We start from the raw sequence: 14530 nt of genomic DNA, 5'->3' as shown, positions 1-14530 counted from the left end.
AAATGTAAAGCACAAGAAATTTTGAAATTCCATAATTAAGAAAAGATTTCCAAGTTGAAATGATAGTCTATTTCAATTAGAATAAATGCTTGTATATACAAAAACAGTAGAAAAAAATCTAAGCTTTGGCGCTTCGAAAATGATGTGAATGTTGTTTGAATGGCGACTTTGATGCTAGTATTAGACCCCGTTCACACTAGGACTATCTGCAGGTACGCTTGAGGTCAGATTTATATAGCGAGTTTATGATTTAGAAACACATTTGGCTAAATCGTAAAATTGATATTAATAATGGAAAAAAGGTTCAAAATTTCAATATGAATTCATATAAATGATAATATGTGTAAGACTCTGCAGGCCATCGTTTCACAAAGAATCGTACGACAATCTTAGATCGTACGTCGGTCGTAAGTCAAATCGTAAGTTTTTGACCGTTTCATAAACAATCGTAAGTAGAATTTTATCGCAAGTTTGAACGTAAACTTACGAGTATTAACAGGCAGTCGTAAGTCAAATCGTAGTGATTTAACCTGTCGACAATTTGTAAAAATCAACAACATTACATTATCTTAAAGAAGAATAAGTGTTATTGGGTCATTAGAATACATGTATTTATGTTTAGTTATATTGTCCCAATCATGACATAAGTAACTGAAAATTTAAATTCCTGAAATAATCGTATTTTCCAGTACATTTGACTTTTTTTCCTTTAATTTAACTTTCAATAGTCCAAATATTTGACCATAAAAACATAGAAGTGAGTACGCTAGCACAGCACTATATATATACGGAGCCCGGATAGGGAGAGAGAGGGATCGGTACGTCGTGTCACGGTGCTTGTACTAACTGTGTACTAAATATTCAGCAAAAAAAGAAAATTATAAAAGCTTATTTGCTAGTTCTACAACATTTATCACTCATGTTTTACACGGACTTTATGAAGATAACAATAAATACATAGATATGTCAAGTCACTTAGATATTAAATTACAATCCTAGTTATGACCCCTTCCCCCACCTCCTTTTTTCCATCTATCAATGCATGTACTGCGGTTATACACTACAGCGGAGGACGATGTTCTTTATTGATAGACATTTTTGAATATATATTACGATTATTTTAAAACAAATAACAGTCCAAAAATTGAGAAAACAATCATTTATAAGTACATGAATGTATTGGTATCAATCCATAGTTTCAATGTAATTTACTAATTACACAGTTGTCATGCCCTCTATCAGGTTCGCGTTTTTTTTTAGGTATAAAATGTATGCTTCAACCCCGTACTCAATACCTGCTTGGATTTTTCTAATATATGTAGGTTTGAAAACTATCTTAATTCACTTTGCCATTATGGGATTGTTTATGTCTATAAATTTACTTATCAAATTTCATTTTCAAATTAAGAAAATTGTAAGAATCCTAAATTTTCCAATCCTAAATATGTTTAATTAATTCATTTTTAATTTTATTTTTTTTAGGTGACGAGATTTTTATTTTTAAGTATTCAAGTGGATGGAAGGAAACATTAGAATTTCTTTGATTTTTCAAGTTCCCACCTTGATGAAAGAAAATAAATTCAACTATCTTTCAAATACAAACAAAAAATCCTTCACTCCATTTCAGCTTCAGATAAATATACTCTCCTCGAAGTCAAGATCTTGTTGAAAGTTAGAATTTGGGATCTTAAAGTCATAATAAACGAGTGAAAAATAATGTTATTCCAACTCTTGAACTAATGCATACAAACGTCATAAACTTACTAGTCTTCTGTGCACGATTTTATCATTTTTTTCGCATAAATTTCGTTTAATCGTCATTTTTTTTTTCAATCGGTCAGTGTTGTTGTGAAAATATGGCAGGTAATTAAAGTTCGTGTTTTGAAGCCGAAGTTTAAATATAAACGATTGTCACCTGTTTGTCAACAATCAACAAAAAGCATGAATATTGAGCATGTATTTAACATGTACAATCAGATAATAGTTTATTTTAAGGACATTCATGCGTATTGCGATCACCGGATTTTTACGAGATGGGTCACACTGAGGTCACTTTGCATACGGAAAATATGTCGGGGAATTGCTTCCTGGAAGGAAGCAATGAAAATAAAGTAAACTTCTTTTAAATATGAACAAATTAAAGAATTTTCTTAAGAAAAAAGTATATGCACATAATGAAATCTATCCATTCAGTTATAAAAAAAAAAGCATATGCATTATTTTTTTTAATTTGAGGTTTCTTAAGACTTTTTAAGAAATGAGCCCGAGCGAAATTATTTTCTCTGTGTCAAAATATTACAATTTTTTATTGTATAGGCAGCGCACGGTAGGTTGTCTCTTGAGTATGCATCTCCACGTAAAAAATAGTGTGTTCATTGTATACAGAATTGCTGAAATATTTTGAAAACATTTCATTGCCCCCCCCCCCTCCCGATTACAAGTGCAAACTTTTGGGCAATCGTTTTTATATTATAATTTGAGCATTTTCGAATTATACGGATGCTAGCAGATACATGTGGTAAATATACTAAACTAGAAGAAAAATGTCAAAGATAGAGAAACGTGGCGTTAAACATGAGCAATAAATTAAAATCAATACTATATCATAAAGAATATCGACAATCTTTTATGGAATTCGAGATGTATCCTTTGTTGTATTGAGAACTATTTCCTCATTATATTTGTCTCAAAATCTCATACATCTTCGCCATATATTAATTCTTTTAAAAAATGATAATTACGCATTTTGTCTCGGTCAAGGATTTTTATAGTAAGTAAATCTTTATATACAGGTGGAGACCGTCAAAAGTTTTGTTCATACATGAAGAGTGCACTTTTTTTACGGAGATTGAGATATAACTTAAAAACAGATGTACAAATTGCGGGATTTATTTTAAATTACTTTAAATTCGGGACCTCTGGATTTCATTTTGTAAAGTCCGGGATTTCGAAATCAGGACCCCTCCTATTTTTTTAGTAGGTATATAGTAGTAGTATGATATAGAGATGATCGATATAATCTCGTTCTCGACCTTCAAGTTTTATGGGTGAAATAGAATTGAGAACAGTTCTATTCTATATTTGAGATGCTACTTTCAGGGTACATTTTTTTTTTATTCGGTTAATTTTTACCCATATATATATATAATTTTTATATAGAACAATTTCCTTTGAGGAGACAACCATACGAATCAATACTAGTAAGACAATTCTTTTAAGGATCCACTGAATGTTCTTTTATTAGGATAATATTCCATGTATAACTCTTTAAACCATAAACTATTTATAAATGTATCTATTAAAAAGATTTGTGTTCTATTTTTAACATCGAAACTTTCAACAAAATTGCGGACGTGAAAGAAAACACCATTAGAAAAAAACAAACACGTCAGAATACAAAATGTAGCGATGGATTAATGATCGTGAAACATCATTTTTGTTTATTTTTCATTTGTTATAGTCTAAAAACTGTTGTATGAATATTAAGGTTAAAAATTTAAATGTATTATAGTTTAGTGTCATCTATATGACTGACTGACAGCAGCGGATAATTTATGACCAGTATTAATTTATGTGGTTCCTTTCCTTTTCGATACTTTGAAAATATTTTTAATTGTTCCGAATGGTGTGATAATTTTAAAATAGGGGATATCTAGTCTTACCGTACAAGACTAAGTTTAGTACTTGCCCCCCATTTTGCTTATTTCCTGCTACACGATGTCTTTTCCCAGTGAATATAGGGTTTTTGTATGGACAGTTTTGACATACTACATATAGAATACAGGGGCGGATCCAGGATTTTGCAAAGTGGGGCGAAGTTTTTTAAATTCGCCGAGCGGAGCGAGGCGAACAAATTTTGGGACCTTTTTTTGGCTAAAAAACATAAAATAAGTGTAAAATGCACTTTTTAAACGGTTCTTGACGTGGGGCATGTATATTTAATAGTTGCTGTTAAGTGTAAGAGTTGGACATTTTTGATGTTGTATTCTCCCCATACATAAATTGTCTATCATAAAATTATAGTATGGGTCAAAAGCTATGAACTGATATATTTGATGTGGGACTTGTCAGTAAAAAATTGACATGGACAATTCTCGCTTGTTGTATGTTAAGTTAGCATATATAAACTCACAGATTTCTTGTTGTAAACAAGATACACGCCGCGCTATTCGATGAATTTTACATTACGAGCGACACGAGTTAAAAAAGACAAACAAGCAATTTTAATACAAATGTTTGGTTGATATGTTTTACCCAACACAATTGAAAATTAACCAAAGCCTATTAATGAGTCTGAAACGACAACGAATTTGTGAATGACGGTCGACAAATGGAGACATTAAGGCCACACCAGCAGGCAGGTTGCAGTCTGATCTTGATAAAAGTATTCGATATATCAGTTCATGCAAACCCCCGTCCCGAAAAAAGTACGCCCGTTTTTTATTTATTATGTTCATTTAATGCTATATTATTCTGTTGGAAATTTTCGTTTCTATTAGCCAAAAAGTGGCCAAGATTATTGTTTTCAATCTAAATACGGCCAGACTCCCAGATCTCAGACTGCCTCCTCAAACAATGGCTCGAACCTTGCACTTTAAATCTATCCAGAGCTTAAACTGACTGGGGATAATTATTCAGCTATGTTATTTTAAGATAGGCGCGGGCGTTTGGGGTTAAACATAATTTCGTAGGTAAATAATATTAATGTGGAACTTTTTTCATGAGATTATAATAGAGTATAACTTTTTTTGGTTGAATTGTGAAATAGAAGTCAATACGTTCTTGCTCACTCCTTTGTCGCTTTGAAGGTGTCACGATTTTTCATGCTCAGAATTGCAAATGTGTTCCTGTAATTTGAATTTCAAAATGACTGAGTGACGTTTTTTCGACGAACTGGTCAACTAAACCATACCGAATCACTCTACTGTGATGCGACTGCCATATAAGTTAGAGGTTTAGCACTATAAAACCAGGTTCAATCCATCATTTTCTACATTTGAAAATGCCTGTACCAAGTCAGGAATATGACAGTTGTTGTCCATTCGTTTGATGTGTTTTATCATTTGATTAGGGACTTTCCGTTTTGAACTTTCCTCGGAGTTCAGTATTTTGTAGTTTTACTTTTGAAATAATCAGTAAATACTGGCGAAAAAAAAATCTGTATATGAAAAGAAATGTCTCATAAAAATTAAATACACGGGAAATGGCAAAGTTTACGAAGTCTAGTCTAAGTCCAAGCAAAAAGGGGGGCGTACGCCCTCATGCCCCCCTCTGTATCCGCCACTACACGCAGTTACTGACAGCTTGTTCAAAGCCAATAACAAATAATAAAAAAATCAAGCATCTAAGACTAAATTCTTACCAAGATTTCTGTAAATCAGTGTTGATTGAGACCCACTGGAAAGAAATGCACCACTATTATTCTGTGTAACAGATTGTCATTGTTGCGTCAACCAGATTGATTTCTTGTTTTACTTCATTTGAATTTTAAAAGTGTAAGAAAAATTGATTTCTTGTCCAAAAATACCGTGTGTTGCACTTATAAACCTTTCTTCTTGTTTTTAAAACATGCTAAATGTTTATAATTACATGATTGTGTAAATTTACATTCAAACATTAGATGAATTGCATTTATTTCAAACGTTCCAGAAAACATGCTCATATTCGAATAAGCTGACAATAATTCAAGTGAAACAGGGATGGGGATATACAAAGTACTGTAAAAGAAAAGTTAGAGTATCTATACTAATAAACGAGAAGACCTAATTTTGTGTGTCGCTTCTCTTCCTTCTACAATGAATTAATCATCATGCCTCTGTGTTCTATATAGGTATAGTCGCATTTGTCATCTTTTCTTATGATTATTCAGTTTGTGTTATTTTGGGATGAAAACGAAAATAAAGGTGTCAAACCACCAATTAAAAATCCCTATCTGTTCAACCGAATCTTGCAATTTTCACAGCTATCTAAATATTTTACCTTAAGTTTAACTTCAAGGAAACCAGGTATATCCTGAATTGTACATGTATCACCTTTCTACATGCCAATTTTCAACCAATGTTTAAAGTCTTATATGAAATTTCTGATCTTGAAAACACAGGTACTACCAAAATAACTCCCTGTTTTCTGGAAATCTTAAATTAGTGTACTATGAAGCGCATTAATCCTGAATTTTTAACGCAAACTCATAGACAAGTGAATTTTGACTCAAAATGGTCTAAATATATTTCCCTTTCACCAGAAGTTTCATTTCTGCATATTTGTTGGTTAGTTTAAGTAAACAATGACATAAAAAGTACTATTTTGTGTCAGAGTTCAATATACTGTCGAGACCGCACTGTTTTTCCTCATCACAATTATGTAGAAATAGTGGTGAGCAACAGTGATCAACAGTTTTCACACTTGTTTTAACTGGTCGGCAGATTTCCAAACTCAGACACCTGATTTTCGTTTTGAAGGTCGTCTTCATGACTGTTTTCATATTCATTTTCAAAATCCTGTAGCATTTCTTCAATTTTAGCAAACAAGTTCATTCTCCTAGAAGATACACACTTTCCGTCAGATTTACCGTTGTCCCATTGAAAAGTCGCCGGTTGAAATTTTAACATTGCAAAATCTGGTCAAAGGGACGTAATTCGTACAAAACGTCGCAATATTTCGCGGAATCCGCTAGACGGCGTTCATTTACTGTTACTTGACCTTAATAAAGGAATCCAAAGAGCAATAAATATATATATAGGTCATCGTGCTTGTTTTCGAGATATGAGCCATTGAAATTTTAGCGGGAAAATATTTTCTCTTGACTTTTCATAGCTTTATCATTGACAAGTTAAAGTTCTCAAAAACTGTTAAAAAGTAATTAAAATTTATAAGACTTTAATTTACAGATTATCGGTTTATCATTATACATGTTAAAGAATTTCAAAAAGAAAAATGGGGGTCACCGGGCAAATTTTTTCAAGGCATTCAAATGGATAAAACCAGAGGATTCTGAAAATCTGACAAAAATCCAAAACCTGACAAGCCAGCTTCCTTAACAGCTGTATCATGATACGTGATATATCTGTAATTTTCCGAATTTTTGATCGATAGTGAACCGTTTCAGTATTTTTCTTTAATTTTTTTTCGTGTAGCCGTCCGTCTCAGTGTTATTCAGTTTTTGTACGAGAACACATATAACAATATTTAAATTTATTTAGGGGCTCAATTAAGCAGAGGAAGTTCCCTTTTTTTGGGGAATCTTTTACGATATCGGAAATTTGTTACCGGCTGAATCAGCTGTTGGATCATTTTTGTTATTGTCTCCCGATCTTACGAGAGTATTATGTTCAATACATTAGTAGATAAACACTCCCATTCGTTGTAGCAAGAACTTTCTATACTAAGTATATACTATTATAGAAAGTCCCTGGTTGTAGTTATATACAAAATGTACATGTCTGTTCAGCTTTCAATAATATTGATATTCAAGGTCCTCGATAAAAAAAAAATCTTGCGTTCTATGATCTTGCTTTACGATATGTATTTTTTAACTTACCAGTTTGATTTCTAACAAACAAAAAATTAAATACAGATAATAATTGTTTGCATAAAAATTGCTTCCAGGATCCAGCAATACTGATATTTCTTTAAGTAAGGAAATCGAAGGAAAACGGGTAATTTTTAGCCACTGATTTTATTGAGAAAAAAATCAGCGGTCACTTTATTAAATGCATTTAATGTTAATAATTATAGGTCAAAGTTCGGCCTTCAAGACGGAGCCTTGGCTCACCCCGAACAGCAATCTCAGCTTAAGTTGTTCTTGCTTAAAAATTGCTTCCAGGCTCAAATAATACTAATAAATATAATAATAGTACCCGTCCATCTGATGAATTTTAGTCCATCTGATGAGTTAAGCCTTTTTCAGCTGATTTTTATAGTTCGTTCATATGTTGTTATGTTTGACACTGTCCCAGGTTAAAAAGGGGGGATCCCGCTATCATGCTTAAACCCGCCAAATGTATGTATGTGCCTGTCCCATGTCGGCCTGTAATTCAGGAGTTGTCGTTGCATATTTTTCTTTGTTCAATTTTTACATAAATCAGGTCGTTAGTTTTCTCGTTTGAAATGTTTTACATTGTCATTTTGGGGCCTTTTTTAGATGACTATGCGGTATGGGCTTTGCTTATTGTTGAAGGACGTACGGTGACCTATAACTGTTAATTTCTTTGTTATTTTTGGTGTCTTAAGGAGAGTTGTCTCATTGGCAATCACACCACATCTTTTATCTATTTTATGCTTTCCTAATGTCCTGATGACTATTTTTTGGATGATACAATAACAAATGCACCGCATAGCGTTATAAAATATGAAATAAAAATATGCATATACTTTTTACATTTCCATAATTGATTGTTGTTTTGCCAGTGGGTTTCTCCTTGACAAAAAAACAACCTAGACACGCACAAGAAACTTTCACAATGCTTAACACATTGTATACCTGTTCATAAATAACATTCAAAGATACTTATAATTTCTAGTAAAAAAGTCCCAATGAATGTAACTGGGTTTTTTTTTGTATGACTTCATCATTCTTCAACAATAGCAAAAACAGACCGTGCATGAAAAAAACAACCTCCGCCAGTCAATTTTCTAATAAAATCAAAGCCCAGAAATTAATGTAATGTTTACAAACACTTTTTTTCTACACGAACTTTTTGACGCAATTTTACAAAAAAATGAGACGAAAGACATATGCTTTTCATTGGATTTGCTGAATGATGTATGTACACAGTTTCAGAAAAGGTATTACTTCAAGCGATTGAAATTCTACTTTTAGCCAAATTTTGGGGAAATATGTGACATCTTTTCCCCCCTTTTTGCAATATTTTATAAAAAATAAATGCAGATTGTTGCCATGGATACACCCAAAAGAAATTATATTTTACCATTTTATATACTGGATATAAAATCTATGGAAGATTCTGATTACATACATATGCACACATATGACACAAACAGTAAGCTTGATATTGCAAGAAAGTAATGAAAAGGGGATGGTAAAATCTATAAGGGCAAATTTTAATATTTTTTCCTAACTGTTTATTGCTACCTTATGGCATACTTACCAAGCTCAGAATTGTATAATTTAAGACTTTTCATGCCACAAATCTATTGATATTTAGATTCTAAATCAACTTCTGAGGAAATAAAGTGTTTAAGAATGACAATACATGTCAATTTTATTGTTTACAGTCCTTAGCAACCAAAATTAGACATTTTGACACAAGGCTTATATTTGTACTCTATCGGCTTAACCCTTACTCTGATTAACTGGGCTGCATGTAGTAGCCTAAGTATTGAACGCGTTGGTTTTTTTCTTGCGAATATATCAAATTATTGTTTTTATCAAGATTTCATGTTACATTTTGGCATATATTAAATGTAAAGTTAAATCAGATGTAAGAAATTGATTCCCTATCACCAAGTCTTTTAATCAAGTCTTTGCTATGCAATAGGCATAAAGATTAACATTTTGATGCTTGAAATTGCTAAATTTTGTACAATTTTGCATCATCAGAGATCTTATTAAGATTTTCTGCATAAAAAAACTGACAAAAGAGGTATAGTTTTTAAGATTTTGCCAAAAATTGAGGTAGAGACAAGATTTTACACTTTGACTTGGCACCTTTCTTTAAATCAGTTTTTGTCGCGTTTCAGTGTCAACTGCTAACCTTCATAACATATTCATTACTCAACCAATTTTCAAAAATAAAAGGCCATTTTACTCAATTTAGCTAGCAGAACACAGAAAATAAGTTAAAAGGGAGAATTTGAAAAAAATATTTACTATTAAGGTAGCAATACACAGTTCCCAGCAGGCACTCAACGTTGATTCAACGTTGAAACAAGGTTGTTTCTCAACGTTGAAACAATGTCAAATTTATGTTTGATTTTGAAAATTTGAATTAACGTTGTCATTTCAACGTTGACGTTTCAACATCCATTCAACGTTGACTCAAGGTTGAATAGTAGTTGAAAGTATAATAATGAAATTTATTATAAAGCTACAACACCACATTTTTACCTGCTTCCAAATTTTTGCTGTTGTTAGATGGTAAACAGGCAGTGTGGGTGTACATGTTTTTTTTATGTTTTTCCCTCTCGCCAATACACATATGTACAAAATAGATACGTTAAATGGAAGACATCTAAATAAATACATCAACTGTTACTTTAAACAACATTTGGTGCTTGTACAAAGTCAAAAATCTAGACCATAAATGTCACATCTTAAAATCCTGTTGGCAAAAGGAATAGCTGAAATGATTGTGTGTGTCCACTTGTATTTAACAATAACTATAGACATAATTATCTATTTAATTTATAAGTGGACACCTATCATTTTTGATATATTCTTACTTGTAGTTTTTCTTGTTGTGAATAGCTATAAAAAGACAAATCATTCAATGAATTTGCACAGTTTGCATAAAAACTCCCTGAGACCACAGAAAGGAAAGAAGATGTTGAATAGTTCTAAACAATTCTCACAAGTTCAAAGTAGTTTTTATTTAACGACCAACCAATGTTAAACCCTTCTTGAAAGTAGTATATATATCTAGGAAGAGTGAAGACATTATTAGATCCAATGTGTGTTCAGAATGATCGCAATATTAACGAAAATAAAAAGATGCTGCATGACTGCTAACCAGACAACTATCCACAAAAAACAAAGGTCCCTGATTATATATACATATATGTTATATAAATGTATATATTACCCTCATAAACCATTACATTAATACTTATTTACTCAGGAACAATAATATCAAAAATAGTAATAATTAATAATACAATGATATTTCTTTTGATACAAGATTTATTTTATAAATTCATTTGTTATATTTGTCTCTTTTTGTCCTTATTGCATGTCATCATTCGTCCACCACCTCGGGATCTTTCAGCGGTAAATTTTAAGCAGGAGAGGTTTTTATCAGATATGTATTTCCAAGTGACATCTTTTAACTCTTGCAGTATATTTAAACTCTGAAAAAAATCAGATTATATATATATAATAAATATAATTTGTATGTCCTGAAAAAGATATTTTAAATTTGAGCCACTTTCAATTTGTTTCTAGAAGCATTGAAAATAAATAAAACCATAATGACGAAGCACATATTGTAATACGATAATCATTAATAAAAATATATACATGTACATTAATGTTTACTATTAGTAGTTTTTTGTTAATGAAGAAGCTTCAACCTGAGTTTTGTAAGACTGCGGGTTCCACTATGTTATTGATAACAATGAAAACACATTACCTAAGTATGACGGTTTTTTCTTATTGATGACTGCACAATTCCATTAACATAAAATTAAGAGCTTTACTAGAATAGCTTAGATATAAAGACAAACATAATATGGTAGGTAAAGTAAACAAAATTAGAATAAACAAAAGATTAATCTTTGAACACAAATGGTATATAGCTATACAGACAAAAAACCTACCTTTGATGATTTTAAAGACTTGAATTCCCAAAACTGAATTTTAATTTTGCTCCACTTGATGCCTTTTAGCCAGTGATCTGTTTGACAAGCTTCTGTAAAATAAATAATAAATGTTCATGATATCAGATAATGGACTGCTATAACATTCAAAACCAGGTTACGTACACATTAATGTAAACATGCATTTCTCATATTACACAGAGTTAGAGATCACCTGAAGATCAGTAAAGGCTCAGACTGACTTGTTTTTGTAAAAATAAAACAATAAAAGTATCAATTTTCCATGATCGTTCAAATTCAATACTGTTGTCCAGTTGAAATTCATTGTTTAATATGATCGTCAACAAGAATGTGTCCCCAGTACACGAATGCCCTACTCGCACTATCATTTTCTATGTTCAGTGGACCGTGAAATTGGGGTTAACCCTCTAATTTGGCATTAAAATTAAAAAGATCATATCATAGGGAACATGCATACTAAGTTTGAAGTGGATTGGACTTCAACTTCATCAAAAACTACCTTGACCAAAACTTTAACCTGAAGAGGGACAGACGGACGGACGCACAGACCAGAAAACATAATGCCCCTCTACTATCGTAGGTGGGGCATAAAAAGTATGTGGTTTACCAAGCCTTAAAGTTGAACTTAAAGAATCGCATATATATAGTATAAAGTAATGTTGGGAAATATACCTGAGCAAAATAATGTAAACACTTGCTTATCATGCTTATCCCCCCTTTTTCTTATATGAATCTTTAAGCATAATAGTTGTAACAATCTTTACCTAAACTTTAAAATGAAACTAAATACCCCATTAAATGCTCTTAGAAATAGTATAATTGGAGGAAATTATATATGATGGCCCTTCCATGTGTTCTGATCTGTTTTCTGGAATACAATGTTGATGTTATAATTTTCTCTAATTGTGCAATATGATACCAATTCAGAGTTTCTAAACACAATTCATAAATATAACAAACCGTGATAGCCACATGCAAACATCTACATACCATAAATATACGTGATAAACGGGAAGTTCTCTTTCGTCTTTGTCCTTTGTTGTTCTTTTTCAAATACAGGAAAGGTGCGTGTTTGAATAATGCGCATGGGCAATCTAACTTCCTGTTCAAATCCCGCGAAAATATGAATGAAAGAAATCGTGATCATTGTTGATAATCAACTATTTTAAATTTCATTACATGTTATCTTTATGTTCAAATTAAATTAAATTAAATGTGAAATGAAATTAATTAATTATATTTCTTATTTCCTAGAAATTTAGTATCAAACGACTTACCTCCCCCCCCCCTTTTCTCATACCGTCACGGTGACGCAAAACTGAAGTTGAAATAGTGACCAATAGTTAGTACTATACTGTTTTGTGAAATCCAAAACTCTTTTTTATTCTTTTCTTTATAAATATATATTTCTACAGTTATGCATATATTGCCTTCTGATAATGATTTTTTTTATATAGGCCTACTATGAGTAAATAAGTTAACGTTGATTCAATGTTGAATCAACGTTCCAATTACAACGTTGAAATGATCAACGTTAATTCAACGTTTAATGTTGGTTTATTCCTCAACGTTGAAAATGTTACGTTGTTTCAACGTTGAATATACGTTGATCACATTTCAACCTCATTTAAACGTTTATTAAACGTTGAGTGCCTGCTGGGTTAGGAGTTTAGTTTCGCATTTTGGCCCCGGTGGATTTTTCAAATAGGAAAGTTATTGTGTAATAAAATTCATTTTTAGAAAGCTCAGTGCTAACTTAGCCTTCAAAGATGGTTTATAAGAGCATCAAGATTATTTTTTACATGTTTTATGGGCTATTTTCTGTTTAACAATCCGTATTTTCATGGCTAGACCGGCTATCGGTCCAGAAATTAATGTAATGTTTACAAACACTTTTTTTCTACACGAACTTTTTGACGCAATTTTACAAAAAAATGAGACGAAAGACATATGCTTTTCATTGGATTTGCTGAATGATGTATGTACACAGTTTCAGAAAAGGTATTACTTCAAGCGATTGAAATTCTACTTTTAGCCAAATTTTGGGGAAATATGTGACATCTTTTCCCCCCTTTTTGCAATATTTTATAAAAAATAAATGCAGATTGTTGCCATGGATACACCCAAAAGAAATTATATTTTACCATTTTATATACTGGATATAAAATCTATGGAAGATTCTGATTACATACATATGCACACATATGACACAAACAGTAAGCTTGATATTGCAAGAAAGTAATGAAAAGGGGATGGTAAAATCTATAAGGGCAAATTTTAATATTTTTTCCTAACTGTTTATTGCTACCTTATGGCATACTTACCAAGCTCAGAATTGTATAATTTAAGACTTTTCATGCCACAAATCTATTGATATTTAGATTCTAAATCAACTTCTGAGGAAATAAAGTGTTTAAGAATGACAATACATGTCAATTTTATTGTTTACAGTCCTTAGCAACCAAAATTAGACATTTTGACACAAGGCTTATATTTGTACTCTATCGGCTTAACCCTTACTCTGATTAAATGGGCTGCATGTAGTAGCCTAAGTATTGAACGCGTTGGTTTTTTTCTTGCGAATATATCAAATTATTGTTTTTATCAAGATTTCATGTTACATTTTGGCATATATTAAATGTAAAGTTAAATCAGATGTAAGAAATTGATTCCCTATCACCAAGTCTTTTAATCAAGTCTTTGCTATGCAATAGGCATAAAGATTAACATTTTGATGCTTGAAATTGCTAAATTTTGTACAATTTTGCATCATCAGAGATCTTATTAAGATTTTCTGCATAAAAAAACTGACAAAAGAGGTATAGTTTTTAAGATTTTGCCAAAAATTGAGGTAGAGACAAGATTTTACACTTTGACTTGGCACCTTTCTTTAAATCAGTTTTTGTCGCGTTTCAGTGTCAACTGCTAACCTTCATAAAATATTCATTACTCAACCAATTTTCAAAAATAAAAGGCCATTTTACTCAATTTAGCTAGCAGAACACAGAAAATAAGT

The 14530-nt window shown here is 31.6% G+C and overlaps 2 long non-coding RNA genes across 2 annotated transcripts in view; one reads left to right on the top strand and one right to left on the bottom strand.

Annotated features, from left to right (window-relative positions):
- LOC143067520 (uncharacterized) overlaps positions 1-14530 on the top strand; it is a 46309-nt gene that overhangs the window by 1956 nt on the left and 29823 nt on the right. The window lies entirely within an intron of this gene.
- LOC143066371 (uncharacterized) lies at positions 10841-12712 on the bottom strand. Its single transcript, XR_012975580.1, has 3 exons — positions 12505-12712; positions 11494-11585; positions 10841-11025 (listed from the first exon to the last, which is right to left on the bottom strand). It is a non-coding gene; the product is annotated as an uncharacterized LOC143066371 (long non-coding RNA).

The sequence above is a fragment of the Mytilus galloprovincialis genome, chromosome 3 (genome assembly GCF_965363235.1).
Source record: "Mytilus galloprovincialis chromosome 3, xbMytGall1.hap1.1, whole genome shotgun sequence".
NCBI lineage: Eukaryota > Metazoa > Mollusca > Bivalvia > Mytilida > Mytilidae > Mytilus > Mytilus galloprovincialis.
This window is presented reverse-complemented; position numbering and strand designations above follow the sequence as displayed.